The following is a 14,283-nucleotide window of genomic DNA, read 5'->3' on the forward strand; positions in this document are numbered from 1 at the left end:
ATGTACTTAAAATAGTAGGTACCCTTTTATTTAAATTATTATTTGTTGTTTTATTTCTCAGAATAGTTCCTGTTTACACTAAAGAGGGTTTTTAGTCTCTCTTACTACAAGAACCCTTGGTTGAACTTGAACATAATTTCCAGTTGAGTTGAATTTCAAAGGTTATGGAATAAGCTATTTTCACTTTAATTGACTTAAATGGTGCAGATCTCGGTTCCTTATCGTTTACGTTCACTGCTCCTACGTCTTTGACTCATCCTACTACAGTTTATACTTTTATATAATCTTTGCTGTTTTGTCTTTGTCTATATTATCTCTTAATGCTAGGGGGTTACGAAACAGTGTGAAGCGCAAGGCCTTATTTTTATTTGCTAAACAATTTCGAACAGATTTTTGCTTTTTTCAAGAGTCTCACTAAATTTTGGCTGATGCCAACTTCTGGAGGTCACAGTGGGGCAACGATATTTGGCTTTCCCATGGATCTGAACGCTCCGCTAGAGTCACTACAATGAAAAATACCTTTGGTGGTAATATTCTACACTCGGAATGTGACCCCTTTGGTCACTTTATTTGTCTTGTGATCAGTTACAATGACATTATGCTCATTACTGTAAACTTCTACAGGTACAACACCAAACATGAGAATGATCAGTTACAATGACATTACGCTCATTACTGTAAACTTCTACGGGTACAACACCAAACATGATAATGATGAGTTGCTTGAATCTATAGAGAAACATATACTTCATTGGTTATCTAAATTTCCCAATTCGTTATTATTGATAGGAGGGGACTTTAACATTACAATAGATAATTCAACTGATAGATGGCCCCCAGGTAGCCCAACCAATCAGAATTTGAGTTTAATACTTTTTATGGAAAAGTTTGATCTTATATATGGAGAGAGAGGTTTCCGGCCGAAAGATCATTCACTTGGAGTAACAAAACGGGCTCCAGACAATCCAGAATAGATTTTTGGCTTATATCCAAATGTATTGATAGTGAGTGTGTTACTACAAATATTTGTACTACTCCCCTCACAGACCATAAGGCTATTTACATTGATATCAAAATATTTACCCCTGAAAAGAACCTTGGTAGAGCATCCTACTGGAAGCTAAATAGCTCATTATTAAATAATGATATAGTTACATTTGAGGTTAAAGATCTGCTCTCACACTTTTGGGAAAAGGCTTGTGAAGAAAAATCTTATTGCAAGAACTGGGAGCTCTTTAAATTTGAGGTGTCCAAATACCTTAGAAAATATGGTAGTAATCTTGCTAAGACCAGAAGAGCTGAGGAGGAAAAGGTGATCATTAAGATAACTTCCCTTTCTCAGAGGTCCCCAGCTGACCTCTTGGGGGAGGAGAAGATGGAACTAATTGAGTTACAAAATAAACTGGATAACATATATAAATTAAAAGCAGAAGGAGCCTTTATTAGATCTAGGAAAAAATGGATTGAGGAGGGGGAACAGAATTCATCCTATTTCTTTAGACTTGAGAAATTTCACTCTAAAAATAACACTATCCATAAGTTAAACATTGATGGTGTTATTATAGATGACCAAAAATTAATCGCTAAATACTGCAGCAATTTTTACAGAAAATTGTATAGCTCTACGTACTGTCAGGAATCCACAGATATGTTTTTTAACTCACTGAATAATGTTCACTCTATCAGTGATATAGAATCTAAACAGTGTGATGAACCCATCAAAGTTGAAGAGATTATAGAGTCTATCAAACATCTAAAGAACAATAAATCACCAGGTGTTGATGGAATTACATCAGAATTTTACAAATTATTTTCTGAACAAGTAGCTCCCTTCCTATTTTAAGTCTTTTTAGAGAGTATTAAAAACAATGTTCTCCCTCCTACAATGAGTCAGGGGTTAATAACACTGATACCTAAGCCTAAAAAAGAAGTGCTGCTCATCGATAACTGGCGTCCAATTTGTCTTCTTAATAATGACTGTAAGATATTAGCCTCACTACTTGCAAAAATAATTAAAGAAGTCCTGGATGCAATCATTGATGAAACACAGTCTGGCTTCATGAGGAACAGACATATTTCTAACAATGTCAGACTAGTATTAGACGTACTTGACTACTCAGACCTAATAACTGAGGATAGCTTCATATTATTTTTAGATTTTTATAAACACAGTAGAGCTTCAGTTTCTCTTCCACTCCCGTGAGAGACTTGGCTTTGGGGATTTTTTCTGTAAGGCTATTAAGACTCTCTATGCAAATGGTAACAGCTCTATCAAATTGAAATATGGCACCTCACCTAGATTTGAGTTAAAGAGAGGAATTAGGCAAGGTTGTCCTATCTCTCCGTACCTGTTTTTATTAATCACCCAACTTCTTGCAAATTCTTTAAATAATAGTCCTGTATAAGGTATCTCCATAGCTGGTAAAGAAATTATTATAAGCCAGCTGGCTGACGATACTACACTTTTTCTGAAAGACGCTAACCAAATTCCCATATCGATCAATGTGATAGAATCCTTTTCCAAAGCGTCTGGTCTATATCTTAACATTAAGAAATGTGAACTCATGGCTGTCAAAGATTGTGTGACACCTTCATATTATGGTATTCCAGTAAAAGAAGAACTTTTAGGCATAATATTTAGGCATAACCATTACAAAGGATCAGAAGTCTAGAGGCTTACAAAATTTTAACCCTCTTATTAAAAAAACCCAGAAGAAACTAAATCAATGGCTACAGAGGGACCTATCTTTAAAAGGTAGAGTCCTAATAACCAAGGCTGAAGGTATCTCTAGACTAACATATGGTGCGCTATCTTTATATCTTGACCGTAAAATAAGCAAGGAGATAGATCAGATGCTTTTCAACTTTCTTTGGAGAAACCGTACCCATTACATTAGGAAAACTGTTGTAATGAACACTTATGAGAATGGAGGACTGAATTTTCTGGATTTTACTACTTTAAATAATACTTTTAAGATCAATTCCTAAGAAGACCCACTTCTATCTGGAATTTTATTCCTCATCATGTCTTCTCTACTTTTGGTGGCCTTAACTTCATGTTGTTTTGCAATTATAATATTGACAAAGTTCCAGTGAAACTTTCTGCTTTTCATCGGCAGGTTTTCTTGTCATGGTCTTTAATTTATTAACACAATTTTTCTCCACACAGATATTATATATGGAATAATCGGGATATATTGTATAAAAATACCTCTCTGTTTTTAGAATATTGGTTCCGAAATAATATCCTATTGGTGAGCCAACTGGTAAATGCAGAGGGTCTTTTACTCAGTTATAAAGAATTCTTATCACTTTACAAGGTCCCTGTAACACCTAAAGAATTTGCAATTGTTTTAGATGCCATTCCCTCAGGTGTTGCTATGTTATTCAGGAACGTGTCAAGACCTGACCCTCAGAGCCTACCTTCTATCGACCCTGTTGACTCATCAGTAGGAAAGATTTGTTTCTCTTTTGGTCCATTCAACAACAGAGCGATACGAACCTTGTTTCAGCAGGACCTTATGCCATGCCTTATTGGAATGGATTTATTGATAATATCTGTTGGAAAAAAGTTTGGATGTTGCCACACACATACCTACTTGTTAACAAAATTAAGGAAGTTTCCTTTAAAATTATTCATAAATATTATCCTGCCAACCACTATATGAAGAAGTTTAAGGAAAACATCAACTCAAATTGCTCCTTTTGTAATGACCACCCAGAAACAGTTGTGCATCTTTTTTGGCATTGTATGCATGTAAGAAAACTGTGGCAAGACATCAGTAGGTTTATAATTGAACACATTTATGAAGATTTTACACTATTGTGGAGAGATGTACTGTTTGGATTCTTTACATACAATAGAAATAAGCGGAATCATTTTTATGTAATTAATTTCATTATTCTTTTGGCCAAATTTCATATACACAAATGTAAATTTACAAACAGAAAACCACATTTTTGTACCCTACAAAAATAAATTGAACTGTATTTTAAGACAGTTAAATGCTCTACTAACAAAAAAGCTGTTAGAATTGTAAGTATATGCATGTCCCTTAAGGTCCTTGTGTAATTGTAATGTGATATTGTACCCCCTAGCTCGATTGTCTATTGTTTGTAATCTATGTATGCTTGTGTTCCCTCATGTGCTTTATGTATTGATTTGAAATTAATAAAAAAAAAAAATAAGAAAAAAAGACTGCTCCAATAAACCCCTAATGATGAAAAAAAAGGTAGGACGTGTAGCAAGCTATGACTAACTTCCTGTTTCATTGTGCGGGAACTGTCACCATGACCCGCGTATCGTCAGCAACACCACAGATAGAACAATGAGATAGATATTTCACTGGATGTATAAATATGAAGAATCCGCTTGGAGATTCCACTTACTATCAAATATGGTCGTGAGAGGAAGCCAATTAGCGAGCAGTGGGAGAAGATGGAAGGAGATGGATTTTGGCCTACATTCTGCAAATGTTCTCATCGATTAAACATTTGATCTCAATACAGTTTTCTGTTCCCAAAACTAGAATATGTTATGAACAGAGTGGACTAAGTTTTGTAGACTTTAGCCTTCGCCAACGTTTTTAAAAATCACGTTGTTTAGGATTGCAAAGTCGGATTGAGTTATGGCACACGCGCATTTCACATAGTAGGCGTTCCCTAACGGAAATATACATATGTATGCTGGATTGGGCAATAGGATCTCGCTAGCTTGTGCTTGGCTCTGCCCACCTCCTTGCTTGTTCTGCCCACTATGACTCATCTGTTCATATTTGAAACGACAGGGGGCTATCTTGGTTTAGTTATACAAAAACATCTTTGGCGTCACGAAAAAAAGCATTTCCGGGCCACGGAATTTCTGTAATTTTCGAAATAAAAGTCCCCCACGTAATAGTAGAAAAGTATCAATAACTTGTATTTATTCATAATATAGTAAACATAATTGTATAAACATTAATAGTTATTCATATTTGTTCATATTTAAGTGAAATTTGCATTAAATGTGGGTTTCAAAACAAACATGTTTCAAAGTCAAATAAACATTTCTGTATACCGCACATACAAATATTGCACTGTACAGGACAAACTATTGATTGTGTCTCCGTAAAACCAGGGTCCAGTCTACTCACTATAGTCCCTACAATAAAAAACAGATGAGTTTGAACAAAAGCTAGGTCATTTGAAGTGTTGCTGACTTTTTACTCCGCCCCTCCATAACCTCCAATGCAATTAATTGTATATGGAATACATATTGGACTGTAGAGAAAAAACAACTTTACTACCATTCTCAAATAAACTGGGGTGGAAAATACTCAGTGGGGTTTCTACTAACCAAACATCATTTGTTTTGGAGGGGGACTGTGTCGTACAGACTGTTGCTGGCTTTTACTCAGCCCCCTCCATAGCCCCCAATGCAATTCACTGTATATGGAATACATATTGGCTGTAGAATTTTTTTTCTCATAGGATTTAAAAAATTTGTCGACTGGAGTAGACAGCGCTATTAGTAAGTAAGTAAACTGTAATAGGACCAAAGAGTTAATCAATGTGATTTTACCATAAAAAGACAAGTATATACTTCTCCATCGTTGCAGAATCTTATCTATTTTGATTGTGGTAAGTTAATTCATGTTTTTTTAGATGTGAATACCAAGTATGTCTACTTCACCATCCGCCCATTTTATTGGTAAACTACAAAGTAGTGTAAACACTGTGTCTTTTAATGATCCAATATGTAATATGGTACACTTGTCATAATTAGGTTTTAGTCCAGAGAGGCTAGAAAAGTGATCAAGATCTTCAATGAGACTGTGCAGGGATCCAGATTGCAGACTTTAGAAAAACTTGAGCCACCGGCATACATTGACACTTTTGTTTTTATCCCCTGGATTTCTATCCCCTTGATGTTCTTATTGGAACTAATTTTAATAGCTAGCATTTCAATGGCCATAATAAATAGATATGGAGACAACGGACAGCCTTGTTTAACTCCTCCTAAAAGCGCAATACTTTCTGAGAAGTAACCATTATTTACTATTTTACATCTGGGGTTGCTGTACATAACTTTAACCAATTGTATAAGAGATTCACCAAAATTAAACTAATCGAGGCATATATATATATATATATATATATATATATATATACACATATATATACTCTAGTAGTACTTTATCAAACACCTTTTCAAAATCTGCTGTGAAGACCAGGCCTGGTATCTTTGATGTTTCATAATGTTCAATTGTTTCAAGTAATTGTCTTAATTGTCTTATCTCCAATAAATCGTCCATGTAAAAAACCTGTCTGATCAGAATGAACTATCTGGTAAAACCTTTTTTATTATTTGTTCTATGCATTTCGCCAGGACTTTCGCATCACAACATTGAAGTGTAAGAGGCCTCCAGTTTTTTAAATGGACTGGATCTTTATACTTACCACCTGGGTCCTGTTTTAATAGTAATGAAATCAGATCTTCTTGTTGAGTAACTGAAAGTCTAACATTTTTATAGGAGTATGCTAATAGTACATCAAAAAATGTCTAATATACTTCTGCTGGTATACCGTCAAGCCCTGGTGGAAATATTTAATTGCCTCAAACAGTACCACTTCTGTAAGTTGGCCTTCATACAGCCCTTTCTGTAAATTTGTTAAATTTTACATTCTTATTATTAATATCAGGAAATAAATCCTTACAGTTAACATCATTCAGTGGAAATTGAGGAGATTGAAAAGAAAACATCTGCTTAAAATATTTTCAAAATATAATTTGGTAAATCAGGGACAGCTTATTTTTGTAATACATTACACGTGATTGTTCTTGAATAAGTACCTCCATTTCTTTTTGTTTTTCCTCTAACCTATTTTGTGCCTCAATAGTACAGTTTTCATTACCATCTACCTGCGCTGTTATTTCCTTTATTAGTCTAATCTCTTTTGACCTAAACTGCTTTTGTTTTAATGAGTATTGTATTGAATGTTATTTAAAAGTACATTTAAAAGTGTCCCACACAATAAGGGGATCTGCTGTACCTATGTTGTGCAGAAAAAAAGTAAATTATGAATTATTTTGTCTTAGTTAAAAACAAATTGTCATTCAATAGGCTTTGATAAAATGTCTAATATCCCCGTCCACGTGGAAATTCTGTAAGAGTTATATGGAGGCCAATTAGATGGTGGTCCGACCGCATTCAGTCTCCTAGTAATTCATTTTTTACTTTTGATGCCAGCAAGAACAAGACCAGTAATCAAGACGGCTAGCTTGATTAAGCCTCTTCCATGTATATCTCACTAGGTCAGGGTTTTTCAGCATCCATATATCCACTAGTTCTAATGTAGCCATGATCTTCGTGATCTCCTTAAGTGCGATAGTTTGTTGTGCGATTTCCTTTCCTTTTCTTTTTTTTTACCTTTATTTAACTTGGCAAGACAGTTAAGAACAAATTCTTATTTTCAATGACGCCCTAGGAACAGCGGGGTAACTGCCTTGTTCAGGGACGACAGATTTTTACCTTGTCAGCTCAGGGATTCAATCTTGCAACCTTTCAGTTACAAGTCCAACGCTCTAACCACTAGGCTACCTGCCGCCCCAAAAATTGTGATTTCCTTTACGATCCATTGAGGTACTTAACAGCGTATTTTAAACCCCTCGATAATAATAGATTCATTCTTTGCTTGTGAGCTCAATAGATTATTATATTTATTTTCAAATTAGTGTGGCTCATCATTATTTAGCCCATATAGATTAATTAGCCAGATCTGTTTTTGGTCCAATAGCATATTTAAAATAATCCATTTTCCTTGAGGATCTGTTTGCACATTTTGCACAATTGGATCAATTATTTAAAAATTAATTAGTATAATCACCCCTTTGAAGTTTATTTTTCCATTACAAAAATATATTTCTCCCTCCCAACCCCTTTTCCACCCAACCTCATCAATATTTGTAGAGTGAGTTTCCTTTAAACAATAGATAATATATTCTCTCTTTTAGCCAGGTTAAATTTTTAAAAAATGATGATCTGCTAAGCCATTAAAATTGTAACTGGCTATATTTATTTCCCCACTTACCATGATGATACCCAAAATTGATCTGAAATTGTTGCCACCCCTATTACTAGCCTGTTCAACCTCTCTGTCTGAGATTCCCAAAGATTGGAAAGCAGCTGCGGTCATCCCCCTCTTCAAAGGGGGGGACACTCTTGACCCAAACTGCTACAGACCTATATCTATCCTACCCTCCTTTCTAAGGTCTTCAAAAGCCAACAACAATCTCACCATACCCTCTCTGCTATGCAATCTGGTTTCAGAGCTGGTCATGGGTGCACCTCAGCCACGCTCAAAGGTCCTAAACGATATCTTAACCGCCATCGATAAGAAACATTACTGTGCAGCCGTATTCATTGATCTGGCCAAGGCTTTCGACTCTGTCAATCACCACATCCTCATCGGCAGACTCAACAGCCTTGGTTTCTCAAATGATTGCCTTCACTGGTTTACCAACTACTTCTCTGATAGAGTTCAGTGTGTCAAATCGGAGGGTCTGTTGTCCGGACCTCTGGCAGTCTCTATGGGGGTGCCACAGGGTTCAATTATTGGACCGACTCTCTTCTCTGTATACATCAATGATGTCGCTCTTGCTGCTGGTGAGTCTCTGATCCACCTCTACGCAGACGACACCATTCTGTATACTTCTGGCCCTTCTTTGGACACTGTGTTAACAACCCTCTAGGCAAGCTTCAATGCCATACAACTCTCCTTCCGTTGCCTCCAATTGCTCTTAAATACAAGTAAAACTAAATGCATGCTCTTCAACCGATCGCTGCCTGCACCTGCCCGCCTGTCCAACATCACTACTCTGGACGGCTCTGACTTAGAATACGTGGACATCTACAAATACCTAGGTGTCTGGTTAGACTGTAAACTCTCCTTCCAGACCCACATCAAACATCTCCAATCCAAATTTAAATCTAGAATTGGCTTCCTATTTCGAAACAAAGCATCCTTCACTCTTGCTGCCAAACATACCCTTGTAAAACTGACCATCCTACCAATCCTCGACTTCGGCGATGTCATTTACAAAATAGCCTCCAATACCCTACTCAACAAATTGGATGCAGTCTATCACAGTGCCATCCCTTTTATCACCAAAGCCTCATACACCACCCACCATTGCGACCTGTTTGCTCTCGTTAGCTGGCCCTCACTACATATCCGTTGCCAAACCCACTGGCTCCAGGTCATCTATAAGTCTTTGCTAGGTAAAGCCCTGCCTTATCTCAGCTCAGGTCACCATAGCAACACCCACCCTAAGCATGTGCTCCAGCAGGTATGTTGGACTGGTCATCCCCAAAGCCAACACTTCCTTTCTCCGCTTTTCCTTACGGTTCTCTGCTGACAATGACTGGAACGAATTGCAAAAATCTCTGAAGCTGGAGTCTTATATCTCCTTCTCTAACTATAAGCATCAGCTGTCAGAGCATCTTACCGATCACTATACCTGTACACAGCCAATCTGTAAATAGCACACCCAACTACCTCATCCCCATATTATTACTCACCCTCTTGCTTTTTTGCACCCCAGTATCTTTACTTGCACATCATCATCTGCACATATCACTCCAGTATTAATGCTAAATTGTAATTATTTTTGCCTCTATGGTCTATTTATTTCCTTCCTCCCTACTCTTCTGCATTTGCACACAGTGTGCATAGATCTTTCTATTTTTATTTTCTTTTGTGTTATTGACTGTACGTTTGTTTATGTGTAACTCTGTGTTGTTGTTTTTGTTGCACTGCTTTGCTTTATCTTGGCCAGGTCACATTTGTAAATGAGAACTTGTTCTCAACTGGCCTACCTGGTTAAATAAAGGTGAAATAAAATAAATAAATAAATCTTGCTCTTGTGACTGACTGGGTTCAAACCAGGTCTCCTACATGTCACAAGACTGTGTTAGCCCAATTAGCGAAAGCCTACAATTTGTATTTAATTTTGATTATAGGGATAAGTTCAGGAAGTTAATGTAAAAGACAGCCCGCTGCCTGCTTAGCGAGTCCCTCTTACCCCTGATTCAGCTCATATGGAGATTTGAACTCAGGACTTCTGCCTCAGAAACATACTTGACCGCCCTCCTGAAGCATTCTAACCCATCTTGCTATTAAAAAGGGCTTTTTTCAATTGCGTAAAGGGCAATACTATAGGCTGAGTAATCAGTTTCACTGATCCCGTTCTGCTACACTAATACAAGCCTTCAAGATCCAGCAAGGTTACTCATCAAAAGAGCGTGGTTTGGTGGTTCATGCTTATGTGATGAGCAACCTTGCCTGAGACCTGAAAACGTGTTAGTTTGACAAATGTTAGTTTGTGTTAGACATGTTAGTTTCAAGTCTCTGGCAAGGGGGGTCATTATAAGGGTAACGTGACCGACTGGGTTAAGACTACATTTTCTTGCTGAGCTAAAGCCTAGGCATTGGTCCTGTGACTTGGATGGGTCGATTCAAGGAGGTAACAAGGGGGTGAAATGTAACACAGGTGGATCGGTGATCACACTCGTGTGATGACTAACTTGTCTGAGACCCGAAAAGTTGCATTGTCTGGCGCACAGGAGACCTGGATTAGAACCCCATCAGTCAAACTAACACGTCTTCTGGTCTCAGGCAAGGTTGCTCATCACATGCATGGATCACAAAACCACCTCTGTTGCACTCTCATTAAATGGGGTTCACAGATGTGTCTGCTTCTGTTTGCCACAGAAAGTGTTGTTGTTGTGCAGTAGGCCTGATTTAGAACCCAGTCAATTATATTGGTGCCGTGATCTCTGAGTATAAGGTCAAAGGGGTGTGTAAAATGTAACTGAGTTGGTTCGATGAACCATGCTCTTTTGATGAGTAAACTTGCTGGAGACTTGAAGACTTGTGTTAGCTTCCTGAACTTATCCCTATGGACTTTAACTAAGTGGCCTAACACAGTTTTGTGACATGGAGGAGACCTGGTTCGATCCCACAAGAGAAAGATTAGTAGGGAGTGGAAAGGATATCCTTAGAAGGGCTATGACAGAGCTATTCAGCTATATTCTTATGGGGGCAAATGTTGTTTTTGTGACATTCCCTTCTAACATGTCCAGTGCGGCCTGTGATCATCATAGAGGGGATCACGTTTTGAGGGAGTGTGCAATTGCTGAGGAGTATTTCTGTATGTAACAAAGCCCTTTTGAGGGGAAAAACTCATTCTGATTGGCTGGGCCTGATGGCTTCCCAGAGGGTGGGCCTGGCTGCCAGGTGGGTAGGCCTATGCCCACCCAGGCACACCCATGGCTGCACCCCTGCCCTGTCATGTGAAATCCATAGATTAGGGCATAATGAATTTATTTCAACTGACTGATTTCCTTATATAATGTTTCTTGGCAGCCGAGGGATCCTGATATAATGCATGTTAAAAAGGTGGACCTTGTATCGTTTATTGCAATGTCCATAAACTGCTCAGCGCAAATAGAGAAGCAATCTGAGAAAATTGGCATCATTGTGAGAGCAGCTGAACGTTTTTTGTGAATCAGTGATTTTACAGCTGAGACCATGCAAGGAATCCGGTTGAAGAATGTTCCACCCTCACAGGCCCCTGAGCATGTAGGGATGTGATTTGAATTGGACTGTGACTGGAGGAGTAGGATGGTTTTTAAAGTGTCTATGTTTGTAAAAAAAAAAATAATAATCCACCCCTTACATTGGATTTTTTTTTATTGTTTACAATGCCGTACAGTAGGTGGCGGCAATACACCTTATCGGTTGTAGTCTGCCAATAAACCTCAAAGAATAAAAAGAAGATGGAGAAAGGCTATATGGCCACGCCTAGTGCCCAAAATGTACAGTGGCTTGCGAAAGTATTCACCCCCCTTGGCATTTTTCTTATTTTGTTGCCTTTACAACCTGGAATCAAAATAGATTTTGGGAGAGTTTGTATCATTTGATTGTGTAAATTGAAGACGCACTTTGAAGACGCAAAATATTTTTTCCTGTGAAACAAACAAGAAATAAGACAAAATAAACAGAAAACTTGAGCGTGCATAACTATTCACCCCCCCCCCCCCCAAAGTCAATACTTTGTAGAGCCACCTTTTGCAGCAATTACAGCTGCACGTCTCTTGGGGGTATGTCTCTATAAGCTTGGCACATCTAGTCATTGGGATTTTTGCCCATTCTTCAAGGCAAAATTGCTCCTGCTCCTTCAAGTTGAATGGCTTCCGCTGGTGTACAGCAATCTTTAAGTCATACCACAGATTCTCAATTGGATTGAGGTCTGGGCTTTGACTAGGCCATTCCAAGACATTCAAATATTTCCCCTTAAACCACTCAAGTGTTGCTTTAGCAGTATGCTTAGGGTCATTGTCCTGCTGGAAGGTGAACCTACGTTCTAGTCTCAAACTGAAACAGGTTTCCCTCAAGAATTTCCCTGAATTTAGCACCATCATTCCTTCAATTCTGACCAGTTTCCCAGTCCCTGCCAATGAAAAACATCTCAAGACATTATGCTGCCACCACCATGCTTCACTATGGGGATGGTGTTCTCTGGGTGATGAGAATTATTGGGTTTGCACCAGACATAGCATTTTCCTTAATGGCCAAAAAGCCCAAGTTTAGTCTCATCTGACCAGAGTACCTTCTTCCATATGTTTGGGGAGTTTCCCACATGCATTTTGGCAAACACCAAGCGTGTTTGCTTATTTTTTTCTTTAAGCAATGGCTTTTTCTGGCCACTCTTCCGTAAAGCCCAGCTCTGTGGAATGTATGGCTTAAAGTGGTCCAATGGACAGATGCTCCAATCTCCACTGTGGAGCTTTGCAGCACCTTCAGGGTTATCTTTGGTCTCTTTGTTGCCTCTCTGATTAATGCCCTCCTTGCCTGGTCCGTGAGTTTTGGTGGGTGGCCCTCTCTTGGCAGGTTTGTTGTGGTGCTATATTCTTTCAATTTTTTAATAATGGATTTAAATGGTGCTCCGTGGGATGTTCAAAGTTGAAGATTTGTTTTTATAACCCAACCCTGATCTGTACCTCTCTACAACTTTGTCCCTGACCTGTTTGGAGAGCTCCTTGGTCTTCATGGTGCCACTTGCTTGATGTTGCCCCTTGTGTATATATACTGAGATCAAGTGGCAGATCATGTGACACTTAAATAAAGTCCACCTGTGTGCATTCTAACTAATTATGTGACTTCTGAAGGTAATTGGTTGCACCAGATCTTATTTAGTGGCTTCATAGCAAAGGGGGTAAATACATATGCACCAACCACTTTTCTATTTTTAATTTTTTATAATTTTTTTTAAACAAGTTTTTTTTTCATTTCACTTCACCAATTTTGACTATTTTGTGTATGTCCATGACATGAAATCCAAATAAAGTTCAATTTCAACTACAGGTTGTAATGCAACAAAACAGGAAAAATGCCAAGGGGGATGAATACTTTTTCAAGGCACTGTATAACATGCAGCGAGAGTTCAGTGGGGACAAATGGATTCGGTTCATTCAGTCATCCTCATGAGCCCTCCCCAGCTAGCTACTTTATGCTTGTGGCTAGAAAGTCTGGCGAGAATTTGCACCTGTTGTGTTCGGTGCGTGTGACAAATACATTTGATAAACCAGTGGTTCACAACCAGGGGTACTAGGACCCCTGATGGTACTTGGCCTATACACACGGGGTACTTGAGAAGACTCATATGACCATAGGCTTAATTGTAAAATGCACATGAGGGGGTAATTCAGGGGTAGTCTGGACAGAACAAAATGCAGTTGCTGGTACAGTAACCGAAAAAGGTTGAGAACCACTGGACTACACTATCTAGCTACTTCCCTCACCTTACTGGGCCCTGTGTTGTTGTAAATTCTCCCTGAATTTACACTGAGACATCCAGATGGTTATTTACTACCAATATTCAGTGCTTGACTTGGACGGAAATATTGTGGAGGTACTCATTTTGGGTTCTGGTACTGTTTATATTTAGGTGCAGGAACTTCACAATACTTTTGAGCTAATATTCTATAAGACAAACAGGAGCTCTAGCTGTAGAACATGTGAGGTGCCGGTGTGGTGAGAACTCGATCTGTTGGAATACAGTACCACAGTATGAGTCATAATACCCATAAAACCTAGCAGTCGAACAGGGAAATGGCTCCCTTTCATTTTTCCCATAGGGGATTTTAGAAACACTTCAAATTAGGGCTGTGTAGGCTTACAATGGCATGACGTTTTGATAATCGTGTACATCTATCTCTAGGACAAGGTGACTTTTATCCA

Source organism: Oncorhynchus mykiss, chromosome 23 (assembly GCF_013265735.2).
Source record: "Oncorhynchus mykiss isolate Arlee chromosome 23, USDA_OmykA_1.1, whole genome shotgun sequence".
NCBI classification, from domain to species: domain Eukaryota; kingdom Metazoa; phylum Chordata; class Actinopteri; order Salmoniformes; family Salmonidae; genus Oncorhynchus; species Oncorhynchus mykiss.